Source organism: Mauremys mutica, chromosome 1 (assembly GCF_020497125.1).
Source record: "Mauremys mutica isolate MM-2020 ecotype Southern chromosome 1, ASM2049712v1, whole genome shotgun sequence".
Lineage (NCBI taxonomy): Eukaryota > Metazoa > Chordata > Testudines > Geoemydidae > Mauremys > Mauremys mutica.
This window is the reverse complement of record NC_059072.1, coordinates 33,089,650-33,108,137: the sequence shown is the minus strand read 5'-3', so window position 1 is coordinate 33,108,137 and position 18,488 is coordinate 33,089,650.

The window sequence follows — 18,488 nt, the reverse complement described above, 5'->3', positions numbered from 1 at the left end:
GGCTCCAGGCACCAGCAAAGGAAGCAGGTGCCTGGGGTGGCCAACAGAAAGGGGAGGCACTCCGTCTGTTACTGGGATGGCTCGTCTGGGTGTTCGGCTGTAATTCAGTGGTGGGTCCTTCAGTCCCTCTCTTCTTCTTCGGCAGCACTTCGGCAGCAGCTCAATCGGCTTTTTCTTCGGGCCACTTCGGGTGGCAAAAAAGCTGGATCCGGTCCTGGTGAGGGGGGCATTACTGTCCATTTTAAGACCGAGAACTGAGGCCTAGGGAGATTCAGGCCACTAATGTGCCCATCTTGAGACACCTTGGACTTAGTTCTTAGCTAAAGATTGTATGTTCAAAGCACAGTTTGAATCAACTTCAGTTGCAGTCGTGAACACTCAGAACTTCTGCAAATCTGGCCCCAAATGTCTTGTGCCGGGCATTCAGAAAATGAGGAACTCACAATTAGTGACCAGCTATTAACATTTGTTTTAAGTGATTTGCCCAGCATTACATAGGAACGCTATGGCAGAGACTGGGATAGAATCCAATTATCCAGGTTGCCATTCAGCTGTCTTTACCACAAGACCATGCAGAGGGCCATTGATACCATTTGAACAAGCAGGGGAGCCAATGAGATCACAAGGAATACAGTCTTCCTGCTGTCAGTTCTCATGCCCAGAAACACAGTGACCCAGAGCAGCAAGTGCAGGGATAGTCCTGTTCTGCCTCTGCAGCTAAGGATGAAGCATTCTCAGCCATTCTGTGGGGATGTTGCATACACAGTCTAGTCATACACAGGAGCTTCAAGGGGCTGGAGCATGTTTGGGGCAGACAGAACCTTTGGAAAATTTGCCCATCAAATGCTAACCAATCTCTACTGAGCATGTGCAAGGGAGACTTTTGAAAGGCTCATAAATTAGTCAAAATCCTGTGGTTTTCCATGGGGACAATGAAAGGCAGATCCCTGACAGGAAGATTTCCCCATCAAATGTTTAGTATTTCTCCAAAATGGTTCTAAAACTTCTCAAATTAATTTCTTAACCAGTTTGTTAACACAGGCAAAACTATGCATTTTCCCTTAATCTTGTTCTTGGAAATGACAAAATCATTTTTGCTGTTACTTTTCAGAAGAATTCAGTCCAAGGCAGACACCTGGCATACGGAATAGTTAAAGTTTGGAAAAATTATAAGCAACTGAAAATGAGGTCCTATAAGAGGAAGAGTCAGGCAACCTTAACTAGAAGTGCACCTATAATAATAAAGAACAGAAGAAGATAAAGTTGTTTGTAAAACAAACAAACAAAAAAATACCATAAACATCTGTCAAGCACTACAATATTTTTTCTGTTTTTTCTTTCCTGGAAAATGGGGAAAATATAACTACAATTTTATTTAATAACATATTCCTTGATTTTTATGAATTTTTTTTAACAAAATGTTTCCAAGAATGCTAAAACAGAAATATTGGCCTAGTTAATGACAAATTAAATTAACTCATTGGCTCAACATTTCTGACTGAACCTCTTGCTGGCAATTAACATCATGTGAAGTAAAAGTTGGCTTCCTAATTCCAAGGAGAAAATGTGTTACCACCAGAAACAATGGCCCTTTTTCTGCTAACCTCCACCATGGATGGCTGGTCTCTCCATTCTTAAATAAAACATTTCTCTTTTCTGAGCATTAACCTAGATTCCATCCAGTTTAAAATCCAAAACTAGCAGAAGCTGAATATGGAAACCCCCTTGTGAAAAAGATCCGTCTGTGTTCCAATCAGATCGCAGCACAGAAATGGCATTGCTCCAAATCTACAATGCCATGTTATTGAACTTGGATTTAGATTATCCATCTATATGCATTCTATAAGATTTGACAACAGCTGCTGACTATCAGAAAATGTTTGCATAAGTATGCCATCTATTAGGTTGTCTAGTGCCCACTAAAATGGTTTGCAAACTTCCTTTCCTATTGTTGTGTGCCTGAGTCAATGATGATTCAAGACTGCCGAATTACAGACTCAGTTGGAATTATTTAACTAAAGATTATCAGTCAGAGATTAGTACAGCACTATACAGAAAGAATAAGTACATTACTCCATTGAGGTGATAAAAAGCTGGCTCTGTCTCTCTTCCTCACTATATCTGAAGGGATGCAACAGTTTTATTCCCCAACTAAATTCCAACACCAGTGTCATTATATAGGATTTTTAAACAAAGAAACTTCTCTTTGCCAAAAGAAACATGTTCTGATGTCATTTCTATACATTCTCAGTTTACCTTCTTTATGTTTGAAGGCATAATTATTTACAGCTCAGAGGACTAATAATTCTTCAAGATAATATCTTTCAATGGGTCTTTCTCCCCCTATCATCATTCTTCTTTGTTGATTTCTTAATGGGAATCATTTGCTGTAACAATCATACCTCATCAGTTTTCCAAGTTTATATATTCTTATGTAAGCATCATCTGTCTAGAGTTCTATAGACATGAAGACACCAAGCATTAATAAATACAGTTTAACACACAGAATTCCTGAATAGGATTAGTTATTGGTCAAGGACTAGTGTTCTTGGCCTTAGAATTCAACATTCTCTGTTAATATCATAAAGATTATAAAGAACAGTTAATATATAAATTAATCAAATATACAAAAATAAAAGGATTAAAAGGGTTAATATTTACTAACAGATACTAACACTATGAAGTGTCTAATTAGAGAAGATGTACAATCCAAGTCACACCACAATTGTGCTTATTGCAATAATAACACCTGACATTTTTATATATCTTTTAAGCTTGAGGGATCCAAAGAGTGCTTTGCAGACCAATACAAATGTAATGCTCAACCTTATAATCCTTACTTTATGCTAGATAAATTCAATTTAGGGACATAGGACTGGAAGGTACCTCTGGGGTCATCAAGTCCAGCCCCTTGCTATTTCAGCTAACACCAGCATATAATACTTTTCATAAACTTATTAAGCTCCATCTTAAAACTAGTTAGGTTGTTTTCCCCCACTACGCCTAACTAGAATGTTCTTCCACAACCCCACCCTTCTGATGTTAGAAATCTTCTAATTTCCAGCTTAAATTTATTCATGGCCAGTTTATACCCATTTGTTCTTGTGCCAGCATGGTCCTTTCACTTATATAACTCTGCTTCTTCCCTGGTGTCTCCTCTGATGTATTTATAGAGAGCAATCATATCTCCTCTGCACCTTTGTTTTGATAAACCAAGCAAGCCTCTCCTCTTGAAAGATAGGACCTGCATTCTTCTGATCATCCTCGTAACTCGTCTCTGCACTGGTTCCAGTTTGAATAGATCTTTTTTAAACATGGATCACTGGAATTGTACTCAGTGTTCCAGATGAGGTCTTATCAATGCCTTTAATACTCGCCTATCTCTCCTAAAAAATACCTTGGTTTGTCCTAGGATCACATTTGTCTCCCTTTAGTAGCAAGGATGAATTTGGCCATTATGCCTCTCTACTTTTGGGGTGTAACTGACCACTGTCGAGTTAATCCCTCAAGTCCCACTTATGCAAAATTGTGTTGGCACGTCCCACAGGCATGAACGGTATCCTTTGAGAGGGGTATAAGAACTTCAAAATGTCATGGCAAAGGTTGCTACATACACTTCAGTTCATTATTTTACTCACTGTTGTTTAAACCTCCTGAATTGAAGCTGAAATCTCTTTCCTCACTGAAACCATCTCCCTCGCACACAGAAGCATTTTTGCACTGGTAACCATGTATGCTGTGATTTGAGTGATCAGTGCCAGCATCACCAAAACATTTTTTTAAATATTATTCTGTAAAAAGAATTATGTGGACATAGAAATAAAGAAGAGGATAAAAAGCAAAGAACTTTTAGATCAATCAATTCTAAATGTTTCCTTACAGAATAGAAATGAAAAAGAATTGAATAAAGAAATTAGAAATGGAGTAAGTATTAACCCATGTCCCTGCCACTGTTCCTTAAACTATATTTTCAAATCCTTCACCCAGTCTACATTTCAAATGTTTTGAGCAATAAGATTCCACTGCTTCCCTTGCAATGTTATTCTACTAACTTGTCAAAAATACTTTTATTGTATTTGACACTTATACAAGCATTTCCTGTAATTGTCCTGTGCTTTGCTACTATAAATCAAGATTTATTGACTCATAGGGTACGTCTACACTACGGGATTATTCCGATTTTACATAAACCGGTTTAGTAAAACAGATTGTATAAAATCGAGTGCACGCGGCCACACTAAGCACATTAAATCGGTGGTGTGCGTCCACGGTCCGAGGCTAGCATCGATTTCTGGAGCATTGCACTGTGGGTAGCTATTCCATAGCTATCCCATAGTTCCCGCAGTCTCCCCCACCCCTTGGAATTCTGGGTTGAGATCCCAGTGCCTGATGGGGCAAAAATCATTGTCGCGGGTGGTTCTGGGTAAATGTCGTCAGTCATTCCTTCCTCCGGGAAAGCAACAGCAGACAATCATTTTGCGCCCTTTTTCCCTGGATTGCCCTGGCAGACGCCATATCATGGCAACCATGGAGCCTGTTTTGCCTCTTGTCACTGTCACCGTATGTGTACTAGATGCCGCTGACAGAGGCGATACAGCAGCGCTACACAGCAGCATTCATTTGCTTTTGCATGATAGCAGAGATGGTTATCAGCCGTTCTGTACCATCTACCATGCCATTGTAAATTGGCAATGAGATGACGGTTACCAGTCCTTTTGTGCTGTACCATCTGCTGCTGTCATAGGTGCCCCTGGCTGAGATCAGCCGGAGGCGCAAAAGACAAAAATCGGAATGACTCCCCAAGTCAATCCCTCCTTTATGGTATCTAAAAATAGAATCAGTCCTGCCTAGAATATGGGGCAAGTGTACTAGAGAACCAGTATATCAGTGAACCAGAGAGCACAGCCGCTCCGTGTCAGATCCCGCAGAAATGATGAGCTGTATGCCACTCACAGGGGGTGCCCCTGCAACAACCCCACCTGTTGATTCCCTCCTCCCCCAGCCTTCCTGGGCTTCCGTTGCAGTGTCCCCCATTTGTGTGATGAAGTAATAAAGAATGCAGGAATAAGAAACAGTGACTTGTTAGTGAGATAAAATGAGGGGAAGGCAGCCTCCAGACAGGACATTAAGCAGTGTGGGGGAAGAGGAGCCCAGCATCCCGCTGCTATGATAGTCCAGGCAGAATAGAATCTTTTCTTTACACATGAAAGGCGGGGGCTGATGGAGCTCAGCCCCCTGTTGCTATGATGAAGATGGTTACCAGCCGTACTGTACCATCTACTGGGAATGATCAGGAGTTTTTTACCCAGGCGCTCACCGGAGGCCAGCCAGGAGCACTCACGGGCTGATGATGAGGACGGATACCAGTCCTTTTGTACTGCACCATCTGCCACAAGGCTGATGATGACGATGGATATCAGCCATATTGTACCATCAGCCACCCATGAGGGGGGGGCGAGGATGCTGCCGTTGACTGCTGCAGCATCGCGTCTATCAGCAGCATTCAGTAAACATAGGGTGACATTTAAAAGAGTCAAGAGAGGATTTTTTTCCCTTTTACTTCTGGGGGTGGGTGAGGGGGGTAAATTGAGGAGCTATGCCCTGAACCACCGCGGACAATGTGTTTGACACTACAGGCATTGGGAGCTCAGCCAAGAATGCAAATGCTTTTCGGAGACTGCAGGAACTGTGGGATAGCTTGAGTCCTCAGTCCCCCCTCCCTCCCTCCCTCCATGAGTGTCCATTTGATTCTTTGGCTTTCCGTTACGTTTGTCACGCAGCAGCGTGCTGAGTCCCTGCTGTGGCCTCTGTCTGGAGATTTTTTAAAAATGCTTTGGAATTTTGTCTTCTGTAATGGAGCCCTGATAGAACAGATTTGCCTGCCCATACGGCGATCACATCCGTACGGTCCATGCTGGAGCTCTTTTTGGATTTTGATTTCGGACTGCATCGCCACCCATGCTGATCGGAGCTCCACGCTGGGCAAACAGGAAATGATATTCAAAAGTTCGCGGGGCTTTTCCTGTCTACCTGGCCACTGCATCCGAGTTCTGATTGCTGTCCAGAGCGGTCAGTCGTGCACTGTGGGATACTGCCCGGAGGCCAATACCATCGATTTGCGGCCACACTAACCCTAATCCGATATGGTAATACCGATATTAGCGCTACTCCTCTCATTGGGGAGGAGTACAGAAACTGGTTTAAAAGGCCCTTTATATCGATATAAAGGGCCTCTTAGTGTGGACGGGTGTGGCGTTAAATCGGTTTAACGCTCCTAAAACCGGTTTAAACACGTAGTGGAGACCAGGCCATAGACTTTAAGGCCAGAAGGAACCATCATGATCATCTAGTCCAAAGGTAGGCAACCTATGGCACAGGTGCTGAAGGCGGCACACAAGCTGATTTTCAGTGGCAAGCACACTGCCCAGGTCCTGGCCACCAGTCCAGGGGGCTCTGCATTTTAATTTAATTTTAAATGAAGCTTCTTAAACATTCTGAAATCTTATTTACTTTACATACAACAATAGTTTAGTTATATATTATACACTTACAGAAAGAGACCTTCTAAAAAGGTTTAAAATGCATTATTGGCACTTGAAACCTTAAATTACAGTGAATAAACGAAGACTCGGCACACCACTTCTGAAAGGTTGCTGACCTCTGATATAGTCTGACCTCCTGCAGATTGCAGGCCACAGAACCTCCCCTTTTCTCCTCCCCCTTCCCCCCCATAATAGACCCATAACCTCTGGCTGAGTTACTGAAGTCCTTAAATCATGATTTAAAGACTCCTAGTTACAGAGAATCCACCATTTACACTAATTTAAACCTACAAGTGAACAGTGCCCCAAGCTGCAGCAGAGGGAGAGCTGACGGGGGAAAATTCCTTCCTGACCCCAAATATGGCAATCAGTTAAATTCTCAGCATGTGAGGGCAAGACTCACCAGCCAGACACCAGAGAAAGAATTCACTATTGTAACTCAGAGCCCTCCCCATAGAATCATAGGACTGGAAGGGACCTCAAGAGGTCATCTAATCCAGTCTCCTGAACTCATGACAGGACTTAATATTATCTAGTCTCCCATCAGCAAGCATTTGAGATATTTGCTGCTAGCAGTCGCAGATCAGCTACATGCCATTGTAAGCAGTTTTGTTATACCATCCCCTCCATAAATTTATCAAGCTCAGTCTTGAAGCCAGTTAGGTGTTTTGCCCCCACTGCTCCCCTTGGAAGCCTGTTCCAGAACTTCACTCCTCTCATGGTTAGAAACCTTCATCTAACTTCAAGCCTAAACTTGTTTATGGCCAGTTTATATCCATTTGTTCTTGCATCCACATTGGTGCTTAGATTAAATAACTCCTCTCCCTCCCTGGTATTTATCCCTCTGATATATTTAGAGAGAGCAATCATATCTCCCCTCAGCCTTCTTTTGTTTAGATTGAACAAGCCAAGCTCTTTGAGTCTCCTCTCATAAGGTAGGTTTTCCATTCCCCTGATCATCCTAGTAGCCCTTTTCTACACCTGCTCCAGTTTAAATTAATCTTTCTTAAACACGGGAGACCAGAATTGCACACAGGATTCCAGATGAGGTCTCACCAAAGTGGCACTAAAACTTCCCTAACTCTACTGGAAATACCTCTTCAGATGCATCCTAACATTGCACTAAGTTTTTTCATGACCGCATCACATTGGCAGCTCATAGTCATCCTATTATCAACCAATACACCCATGCCTTTCTCCTCCTCTGTCACTTCCCACTGATAAGTTCTCAGCTTATAGCAAAAATTCTTGTTGTTAGTGCCTAAGTGCATTACTTTGCACTATTAAATTTCATCCCATTTCTTTTACTTCAGTTTTCAAGGTCATCCAAATCTTCTTGTATGATATTCCAGTCCTCCTTCGTATTGGCTATAACTCCCAACTTTGCTTCAGATGGGTAGCTGTGTTAGTCTGTATCATCAAAAACAATGAGGAGTCCTTGTGGCACCTTAGAGACTAACAAATTTATTTGGGCTATAACCACTTCATCGGATGCATGGCATGAAAAATACAGTATTCAAGTATAAATAAACAGCACATGAAAAGATGGGAGTTGCCTTACCAACTGTGGGGGGTTCAGTGCTAACAAGGCCAATTCAATCTGGGTGGATGTGGCCCATTCCCAACAGTTGACAAGAAGGTGTGAGTATCAACAGAGGGAAAATTATTTTTTGTAGTGACCCAGCCACTCCCAGTCTTTATTCAGGCCTAATTTGATGGTGTCAAGTTTGCAAATTAATTCCAGTTCTGCAGTTTCTCATTGAAGTCTGGTTTTGAAATTTTTTTTGTAGAAGAGTGGCCACTTTTAAGTCTGTTATTGAGTGTCCTGGGAGATTGAAGTGCTCTCCTACTGGTTTTTGAATGTTACAATTCTTGATGTCTGATTTGTGTCTATTTATTCTTTTGCATAGACTCTGTCTGGTTTGGCCAATATACATGGCAGAGGGGCATTGCTGGCACATGACGGTATATATCACATTGGCAGATGTGCAGGTGAACAAGCCCCTGATGGTGTGGCTGATGTGGTTAGGTCCTATGATGGTGTCCCCTGCAGAACTGGAATTAATTTGAAAACTTGACACCATTAAATTAGGCCTAAATAAAGACTGGGAGTGGCTGGGTCAACTGTTGGGAATGGGCCACATCAACCCAGATTGAATTGGCCTCGTTAGCACTACAAAAAGTAATTTCCCCTCTGTTGATATTCACCCCTTCTTGTCAACTGTTGGGAACATCTACTCTGGCCACATCTAACCTGACTGAACTGGCCTCATTAGCACTGACCCCCAACTTGGTAAGGCAACTCCAATCTTTTCATGTGCTGTTTATTTATAACTGCCTACTGTATTTTTCACTCCATGCATCTGATGAAGTGGGTTATAGCCCACGAAAGCTTATGCCCAAATAAATGTGTTAGTCTCTAAGACTAACGACTCCTCGTTTTTCCCAACTTTGTGTCATCTGCAAATTTTATTAGCACAGATCACTGATCAAAATGTTAAATAAGTTAGGTCCCAAGACTGATCTCTGAGGAACTCCACTAGTAAGCTCCCTCCTGCCTGAGAGTTCACTTTTCAGTATGATCCACTGTAGTCTCCCCTTTAACCAATTCCTTATCCACCTTTCAATTCTCATATTAATCCCCATCTTCTCCAATTTTACTAATAATTTCCCATACGTATTTATTGTAATAGAGACACTTTGGATCAGATGATTGAGTCACTGCTTTCATTTATTACTGTGTAGAACTTCGGGCTCAGGCTGTAGCCTGAGGTCTGAGAACCTCTACCTTTGTGGGGTCCCAGACCTCAGCTTCCAGCCCAATCCCCGGTCTCTAAACAGCAATTTTTCAGCCCTGGAGCCCGAACCTCATGAGCCTGAGTCAGCTGACCTGAGCCAGTTTAGGGGGCTTTTATCCCTGTGTAGACGTACCCTAAAAACACAACTCCAGCAGCAACAGTTCCATCATTGACAGCCTTGCATTCACCAGCGATAAGGGAAATGGATCTAATTCATATTATAACCTGCAACTCCTCCAGCACCTGTGTAAATATCACATACTGAAATGCAAAGCAGAAAGTAAATATCACAAGCTGAAATGCAAAGCAGAAAAAACACCCAGCATCTATCCCCATCAAGAACAGCTCTCAGTAATCTGCACTCATGATAGCAATCTAGAGACAGGCACTTACCCACAGAACAATATCAAACTCCTCACACTTGAGTCTCACACTGGACACAAGCCATGTGGACTAAGCAGTTTGTTTACAGCTGGAACAGTTCCACAGCTCAGGCTCTTGCAGGTGACTTAGGGGAGACAAATTGATTTCTTCTCCTCCTTAACAGTCACGGCATACAATTTTTAACAATCTGTTATTGCAGACGCCTGATGGTATAAGGGGTACAGAAAACAAATACTCCTTGAATGATTAATAGCTATTAATTCCTCCTGCCCCTCAAATCTTAGAAAAGCTATCCACCTCTGTTTATCCCCAAATAAGATCCGCCTAGAAAATAAAGTGAATAAGAAAATGGTTGATTTCATATGAGACACTTTGTCTAAGGACCCACAGATCAGTCAAGATTGGGACTTCTGTTTCCCAAGAATAGAAACTAAAATAGCTAAATGAGATTATTGTTAAACACCTAGGCAAGAATCTCTCATACTTTGCATAGGAATAACATCTTTCTCCCTCTCAAACCTCCAAAACCAGTACCAAGCAAAGTAACACCCTGCTTTCCTATGCAAAGTGGCCTCTTGCACACTAACAGATGGTCTACATTACAAACTTAAGTCAACATAAGCCATGTTAAATAGATTTAATAATGTATGTGTCTACACTACTGATTCCCTTCCGCCAACCTAAGTGGCCTGTAAAGTCGACTTCTGTACTCCACCTCCGCAAGAGGCATAGCACTTGATTCAATACCCATTGGTTGACATGAGGATAGTGGACACTGCGTTGTGTAATTTGAATGAATTACCCTCTAGGAGGTGTCCAATGCTCCGCTGTGACTGCTCTGGAGAGCACTTTCATCTACACTGCACGTTAGCCCCATACACAGGAAACAGCCGCTCCCTTGTTAAAGCCCTGGGAACTTTTGAATTTTCATTTCCTGTTTGATCAGCATAGAGAGCTTGCCAGCACAGCAGATCATGGAGACTCAAGGCCATAAAGGTGCTCCATCATGGAGTACACAGGAGGTGGTGGATCTTATTGCTGTGTGGGGATAAGAGTCTGTGCAGGCAGAGCTCCGATCCAGCAGAAGAAATGCTGACATCTATGCCAAGCTTGTGTGGGGCATGTGGGAGAAGGGTTATATCAGGGACACGCAACAATTCCACATGAAAATAAAGGGCCTTCGGCAAGCATACCAGAAGACAAGGGAGGTGAACAGTTGTTCTGGCTCTTACCAACAGACATGCCGCTTTTATGAGGAGCTGCATGCGATTCTCGGCAGTGACCCCACCATTACCCCAAACACTCTCTGGATACCTCCCAGGAGCCCCAAGTGTCCTCAAGCAATGAGGAGGAGGAGGAGAATGTGAGGCAGGCAAGTGGAGGATCCATTCTCCCTTACAGCCAAGAGTTTTTTTTAATCCTGGAGCCCATCCCTTCACAGGACCAGTTGGCAGCGGAGCATGATGCCGGGGAAGGCACCTCTGGTGAGTACACATTTCCAATCAAACTATAGGGGTTACATGCTATTATTTTTTATGTTTAATCTGAACAAAAAAGTAGGTATAGTGGGTATTGGTGGCCACTACAGCTACGCAGAGGGTTATCTCCAAAAAAGACTGTTTATGTGCAGAGGGATGGCCTGGGAATCCTCCAGGAAGATCTCTAGGAAGCTTTCATGGAGGTACTGTGCAATCCTTTGCAGAAGGTCTCTGGGAAGGGCTGCCTTATTTCGTCCACCATGGTAGGACACTTTCCCGTGCCATTCCAGTATTAACTCTGCTGACTTCATTGCAGCACACAGCATTGCAACAGAAAAACCAGGTCTGTAGCCAAACGCTTGCAGCATCTGCTCCCTTGCCACCTCTGTTACCCTCAGGAGAGTGATATCGCATAGGGTCACCTAAGGAAAACAGATGAAGTTTTCAGTGCTAGCCCTTAAACCGCAAACAATTCAACAAATAATCTGCCCCCCGTTTGGTGAAATCTGTGTCACACAACCACGCTTTCCCAAACATGCTGTGGTTGGAAGGGATCACCATGTATTAAAAGCGCCAGTTAAATTTTAAAGCTGAAGTGCTTTGCATTCCTTGCAGCTGAAACCTTGTCCGTCAGCACATCCTCCACACTGGGACAAAGACTTTCCTAGATTAGAAGGTGGAAAAAGAAGACTTGGGAGGACATGTTCAATGAGTTAATTTGCACTTCGAAGAATGACAAGACAGAGCTCAGAGCATGGAGGATTACACTGTCTGAGAACCTGGACATGGACAGGGAGGACAGGAGAGCATGCAGGGGACAACAGTTTGCCACACAGGAAGAGATGCTGCGAATTATGAAGGAGCAATCAGACGTGTTGGGGCGTCTGACTGAGGTTCAAGAAAGGCAGCTGGACATGAGAGTGCATCTGCAGCCTATGCTGAGCCTGCTGCCATCATTGCCCAGTTCTACATCCTCCTTCCCCAAATGTCCTACGAGGGGGAGGGGAGTTCTGTGTCCCTTGCACTCAACACCAGGGGAGAGTACAAGAACCAGAAAGTGCCCATTCCCACGCCTTTGATTGTTGTTGCAGTGCATCTGTAAGCAAGCTCTCCTTGTTTCTCCCACCACAATGTTATCAGCCCTTTTGCCCCATGTTATCTTACTTTTCTTTGCTGTCTCTGTGTGTTTGTGTGCATAATAAAACTGAACGGATTGAGGAGAAAAGTCTCTTTATTCATTCAACACACAGTGGTTGGTGAGGTTGGAGTTTACAGGGGAGAAATACAATGGAGGGGACAGTTTGGTAAGGAACAACACAGATAAGTGTCACATTACTCTGGCTCATTGCTGAAACTGGTTTTCAAAGCCTCAAGGAAAATCAGAGCCCCTCGATGTGCTCTTCTTATTGCCCTAGTGTCTGGTTGCTCAAAATTGGCTGCCAGGCAATCTCCCTCAATCCCCCACTCTGGAAGAAACTTTTCTCCCTTTGTTTTACAGATATTATGGTGCACACAGCAGATAGCAATAACAATAGGGATATTGTTCTCACTGAGGTCGTAACCTAGTAAGGAAACAATGCCAGTGACCTTTTAAATATCCAAAGGCACATTCCAGCACCCTTCTGCACTTGTTCAGGCTATTGTTGAACTGGTCCTTAATGGTGCCCAGATGGCCGGCGTACTGCTTCATAAGCCATGGGTGCAAGGGATAGGCTGGGTCTTCCAGATCACTACTGGCATTTCAACATCATCAATAGTTATTTGCAGTCTGGAAAGAAAGTTCCTGCTTGCAGCTTTCTGAACAGACCTGTGTTCCTAAAAATGTGCATGTCATGCACCTTTCACGACCATCCCACACTGATGTTTGTGAAATGGCCCCTGTGATCCACCAGCGCTTGCAACACCATTGAGAAGTACCCCTTTCAGTTTATGTACTCTTTAGCAAGGTGGTCTGGTGCCAAGTTAGGGATATGCACTCCATCTATCGCCCCACCATAATTAGGAAACCCCATCATGGCAAAAACATCCACTATGTCCTGCACGTTGCCCAGAGTCACTACCCTTCTTAGCAGAAGTCTGGTAACGGTCCTGCAAACTTGGATCACAACAGATCCCATGTTAGATTTACCTACTCCAAAAACTGATTCCCCACTGACCGGTAGCAGTCTGGCATTGCAAGATTCCACAGAGCTATTACCACTTGCTTCTCCACTGTCAAAACAGCTCTCATTTTAGTATTGCTGTGCTTCAGGGTTGGGGAAAGCTCTTCACACAGTTCCATGCAAGTGGCCTTATGCATTGAGAGTTCTGCAGCCACTGCTTGCCATCCCATAGCCACATAATGATGCGGTCCCACCAATCAGTGCTTGTTTCCCGGGCCCAGAAATGGTGCTCAACCATGTCAAAGTGATGCATGACTGTCACCAGCAACTGTGAATTGCTCCGCTCTATGTCTTCCAGCAGGGCTGCTTGAGTGGTATCACATTGTTCCACATGGTAGCTTCTGTATTGGCTATGTAAATACTGCAGAATAAGGTGTGAGGTATTTGTAATGCTCACGAACAACAGTGTACAGCTGAGCGGAGTCCATGCTTATTGTACTATAGCAGCCATGCGGGTAACCCAGGCTTATGAAAAAAGGCACGAAAAAGACTTGGTTTGTTTGCCATTGATTTCAGGGAGGGAGGGAAGCAGGGAGAGAAGAGGAAGTGCATCATGGGAGGCTAACACCATGTTCTGATAACCACCCGTGCTAATGTTTTGATCTCATAAGGCATTGCAAGCCCAACCCAAAATTTCGCTCAGCTACATGCACTGTGGGATAGCTACCCATAGTGCAGTGCTCTATGTGTCGATGCAAGCCCTGCTAGTGAGGATGCACTCCACCAACACAATGAGCATAGTGTGGACATGCAAGATCAACTTGCTTAAATCAGAGGCTTGATGTCAACTTACATAAAGTCGACTTAACTTTATAGTGTAGACATGGCCTGAGTGGAACAACAGGTAAATGGGAAAGCTGTGGTTAACCAAGCTATCAGTAACTTGCTGTGGGATTGAAGATCAAACAGGGAAAACTGCCTGTTACACCAAGAAATCAAAATCACATGTTTTCAACACAAATTAGAAAATCTGTCTCTCTCTCTATGTGTGTGTGTGTGTGTATCTCTCTATATAGATAGATAGATAGATAGATAGATAGATAGATAGATAGATAGATAGATATGTTTGCCCTGTAAATGAAAGATACCATGGGTAATCTGTTTTGCCCCATTAATATATCTTTCACCCCAAATTAGAAGCTGCATACATGCTTGTCTTATGAGTCAAAGCTATCGCTCTATATATGTGGATAGTGTCTCTCCCAAACCCTAAAGAACATAAAATGCTTATGTACAATCAAAAAAGGTATGAAATGTGTCCATCAAATTTGGAAGATAAGGCATTTTATTAGCTTTCATTGTAAATGATTGTGATACTCTAAAAGTAATAGGAATTGTATGACACAAAGAAGAAGGAATGTTGAAAGATATAAACCAGGAATAAGTTTGGATTGGTAAAATAAATTGTTTTAAAAGCAGGAAATTTGAGTTAATAATGTGAGCTGCTGTTGAAATACAGTCCTTGAAATGAATCAAAAACAAAAGGCCTCCGATAAGAAAAGGATTGAAGAAATCATAACTATCATTTACTGGACACTGATAGGAAGCAGCAGAGAAACCGAAAGAGCTGAAATCTGAGCACTCCTTTGGCATGTGTTCAACAGAAATCAGAGGGTGGCCCCATCCAGTGAACCCTGAAATCAGGGTATATATAAAACTCTGGTCACCATGTGGGACCTTGAGTTGACTGAACCCACAAGGAAACTGCTGAATCCCCAATGTGACAGATGCGCAGACCAGCTGTGTGGAAAGGAGTGTGTGGAAAGCAAATTGGCCTAAGAGAGACTTGAATCATTTAAGCAATTGCTTTTGATGTTCTAAACTTGCCTCTTTTGAATCAATCCATTCCAACAGCAAGGACTGCAAGCTTAAAAGTATTTTATTCCTTGGAGTAATACTGGACGGGTAATAAATGTGTTAGGTACTAAAGAACCAATGATCATCAGTAAATATAATAAGAAATCTTGATGATTTGCATAGTTCCTTGGTATAACTGCTAAACCTCAATTCGGGTCTGTGATAATTGCTTGCAAGACAGTATTGTGTGTGCAGTACACACGTAGAACATTTATAGTGTCTGTACTTGAGACACATACTGTTGATTGTACACTAATGTGGTTCTGGGTGACATAAATTGTTGATTGGTTAAGAATAACTAAAGGTATCCTGATTTGAGATATTCTGTACAAGTTACAAGTTGACTGAAAAGAACTCACATTTAAAATTAGAACACTAACATTCCCTGGACTCAATAAAAAAGGTTACCCTATTAGATTCCATTCTGTATAGGTTATAACACTTATCCAATTGGCAAAACCACTTTCTTAGACTTCAGCTTTAAAATTTAACTGGCACTTCAGCAAATACATAAAAATTGACACCCTTTAGCACTCAGAATGGCAAATAAATTACTTGGCAGATGACTATATTTGGTGTGTTGTGACTCCAGAAACCCTGCCTACACAGCCAGCTCCACAAACACAGATCTACAATTTTCTAAGAGTGTGATTTGATAAAAACATATGCCGCCCTTCTCCCAGAGAGAAATACAGCAACCTTTTTACTTTAACCCTTTTTAAAATTATCATTATTATTATTATTATTAAGGGGCATAATGTGGTCCTTAGGAATGTAATTAAAATAAAGAGTGGCCAAAGCATCCTTATGGACCCTTCTTGCGGAAATGAATATGTTTCTTTGTATGCATCTGAATTAGTAATCATTATTTATTGTCTGTTCAGTGCTGATGCTGTGCTTGGCACTTTGCCAGCTGTATTTTATTGCAGGTGGCTATGAAATAACATCAGACCACTGGTGCTGCAAAATTTATCAGAAAAGAAGAGTTGTTGCCCTTCACTTGCTTGTGAAATACATGAAAACTAAGTTTACAATGAAAAGCAACCAATATATAATTGGAATAGAAAACCAGATAAATTGTTTTTCCTTCAGAAAGAGCCTTAATTCCCGTCTTTCCAGGGTAGGACCTAAGTTTTATATCTGCTTTGATATTTAAAATAATGTTTATGCAAGTTCCAGGAATACTTGCCTTTTTAAACTGATCTTTGTCAGAATATACTATAAAATGGAGCAAGAAGACCAAGTGAAACCTTTTCAAGCTATTTTTGTTCTCTTCAGAAAGTGTCCAGAGGATCAAAATCTAGTACCAAAGGAAAGTGTAAAATGTGCAATCTTCTTTTGAAAAATACAGAGTAAACTGTATTTCAATGAGCCCTCACTTCCAAAAGGTCTGTCTCCTCCCATTTGGTAAAGCACATACTGAAGTCCTGGGCACATTGATCAGAAGCTGATTTGAATTTTGAATTTTGATTTGCTGAGGCAAATATTAATCAGGGAAAGACTTCTCATGGATCAGAAATGGCGCAAACTTTAATCAAACATGAAGGCACCCCACCAATTTTGAGAAAGTTCAAATCTGTATTTGAATATAGAAGATCAGGCTATTTCTTCTATCAAAGATACATAAGCACAAACATTTGGAATAAATACTAGCAGTAGGGAAGTGATACAAATTTTACATGATTTAAACAATGTATTCTACAATTATGCAAATAGCGTATTCTTGGATGTAGTTGATCTTGCATGTTCCACATTTTTAGCCCTTAAAGGCCAATTACAAGTTCATCTAATTGACGCTAATATTGTAGACCTGGCACAGTTGGAATTTAGGTCAAAATGTGAAACTGAAACCACTTTAGTGCACTCTTGTATGGTCTTCTCCTCTCAGTTGATAGAGAACAGACATCCATTCTCATCTTCCTGTATGAGTCGGAAGCATTTGATACAGCTGACAACCAGACACTGCTCTCCCACCTGAAAGAGGTGGCAGGGATCCAGGGTAAGGCACTAAAATGGTCTGGGTCCTTCCTGGAGAACCAAGTAGTGATGGGAAATTGATGTCCACCACTAGCCCCTTCATTTTGGAGTCCCACAGGGATCAATTGTGTCTCCAATCATTTTCAGTATCTACTTGCAGCCAGTAGGTGAACTGGTCAGATGACATGGACTCAAGTGCCAGTAATATGCAGATAACAAACAGCTCTACCTATCATTTAGCACATATGACCACGCCAGTACCACTAAGATGGCTCTGTGCTTGGATGAGATCAGTACATGGTTGATGAACAACTGGCTGAAGCTGAACCTGAGCAAGACAGAGGTGATGAGCAAAGCAAAGCATTTTGAAAAGTTTGCAACCATCATGTAGTTTCCTTTGGTTGAAGATACCACATTCACAATTGCTCAGTTTGGTCCATTGTTTAGGAGTACTTTTGGACTCCACAATGATGCTATGCTCTCACATAGCAGCAGTTGTGAGTAATGTTTTCTATCATTTCCAGGACAAGTTGGCTAGGAGACACTTTCCTGTACTGATGAATGATGATCTGGCCACAGTTATCCACACCTTTGTCTCCTCTCAGCTGGACTACAGCACTTAAGAAACTCCAACACAGAACACTGCTGCTACACAGACTACTATGAACACATCACACCTGTCCTCTGCTCCCTTACACTGGCTTCCCAAAGAATTTTGAATCAAGTTCAAGGTCTTGGTCCTTACTTTCAATGTTCTCCATGGCCTGCACCCAGGTTACCTAAAAGACTGTCTAAAGTTCCAGGATGAAGATAGTGATCAACAGTTACACTCCTCTGGCACAATGGAACTCTTTATAATAACAATAAAGCTTGTCTGTGCAGAAGACAGAATTTTCGTGGGGAGGGGGCGGGGAGTGGCAGTTCAAGACAGGAACAAAGGTCCCATCACAAATCTCAGAACTTTCTCTTTGAAGTGCCAAGTACATTTCTTTGACCTTGCCTTCTCCAACATAAATACATAGGAACAGCTATATTAAAACAACAGAACGTAAAACTATACCAAAACAAGACACTTCACTGCACATGCTTCTCCCGCTGGGGAGAAGACAGTGTGTAGTCACATTGCTTAACGCAATACTGGAAGGAACTCAGATATTACTATGACGAGATAGGTATGTGAACCTCAATAGAGTATGTTCAAGACATTGACCTACTTGCTATTCTTCCTCCTGCTGTTTCCAAAATTAAACATGTCTCTTTGGTTGGATCCAATCCACCCCTGCTAAAGCA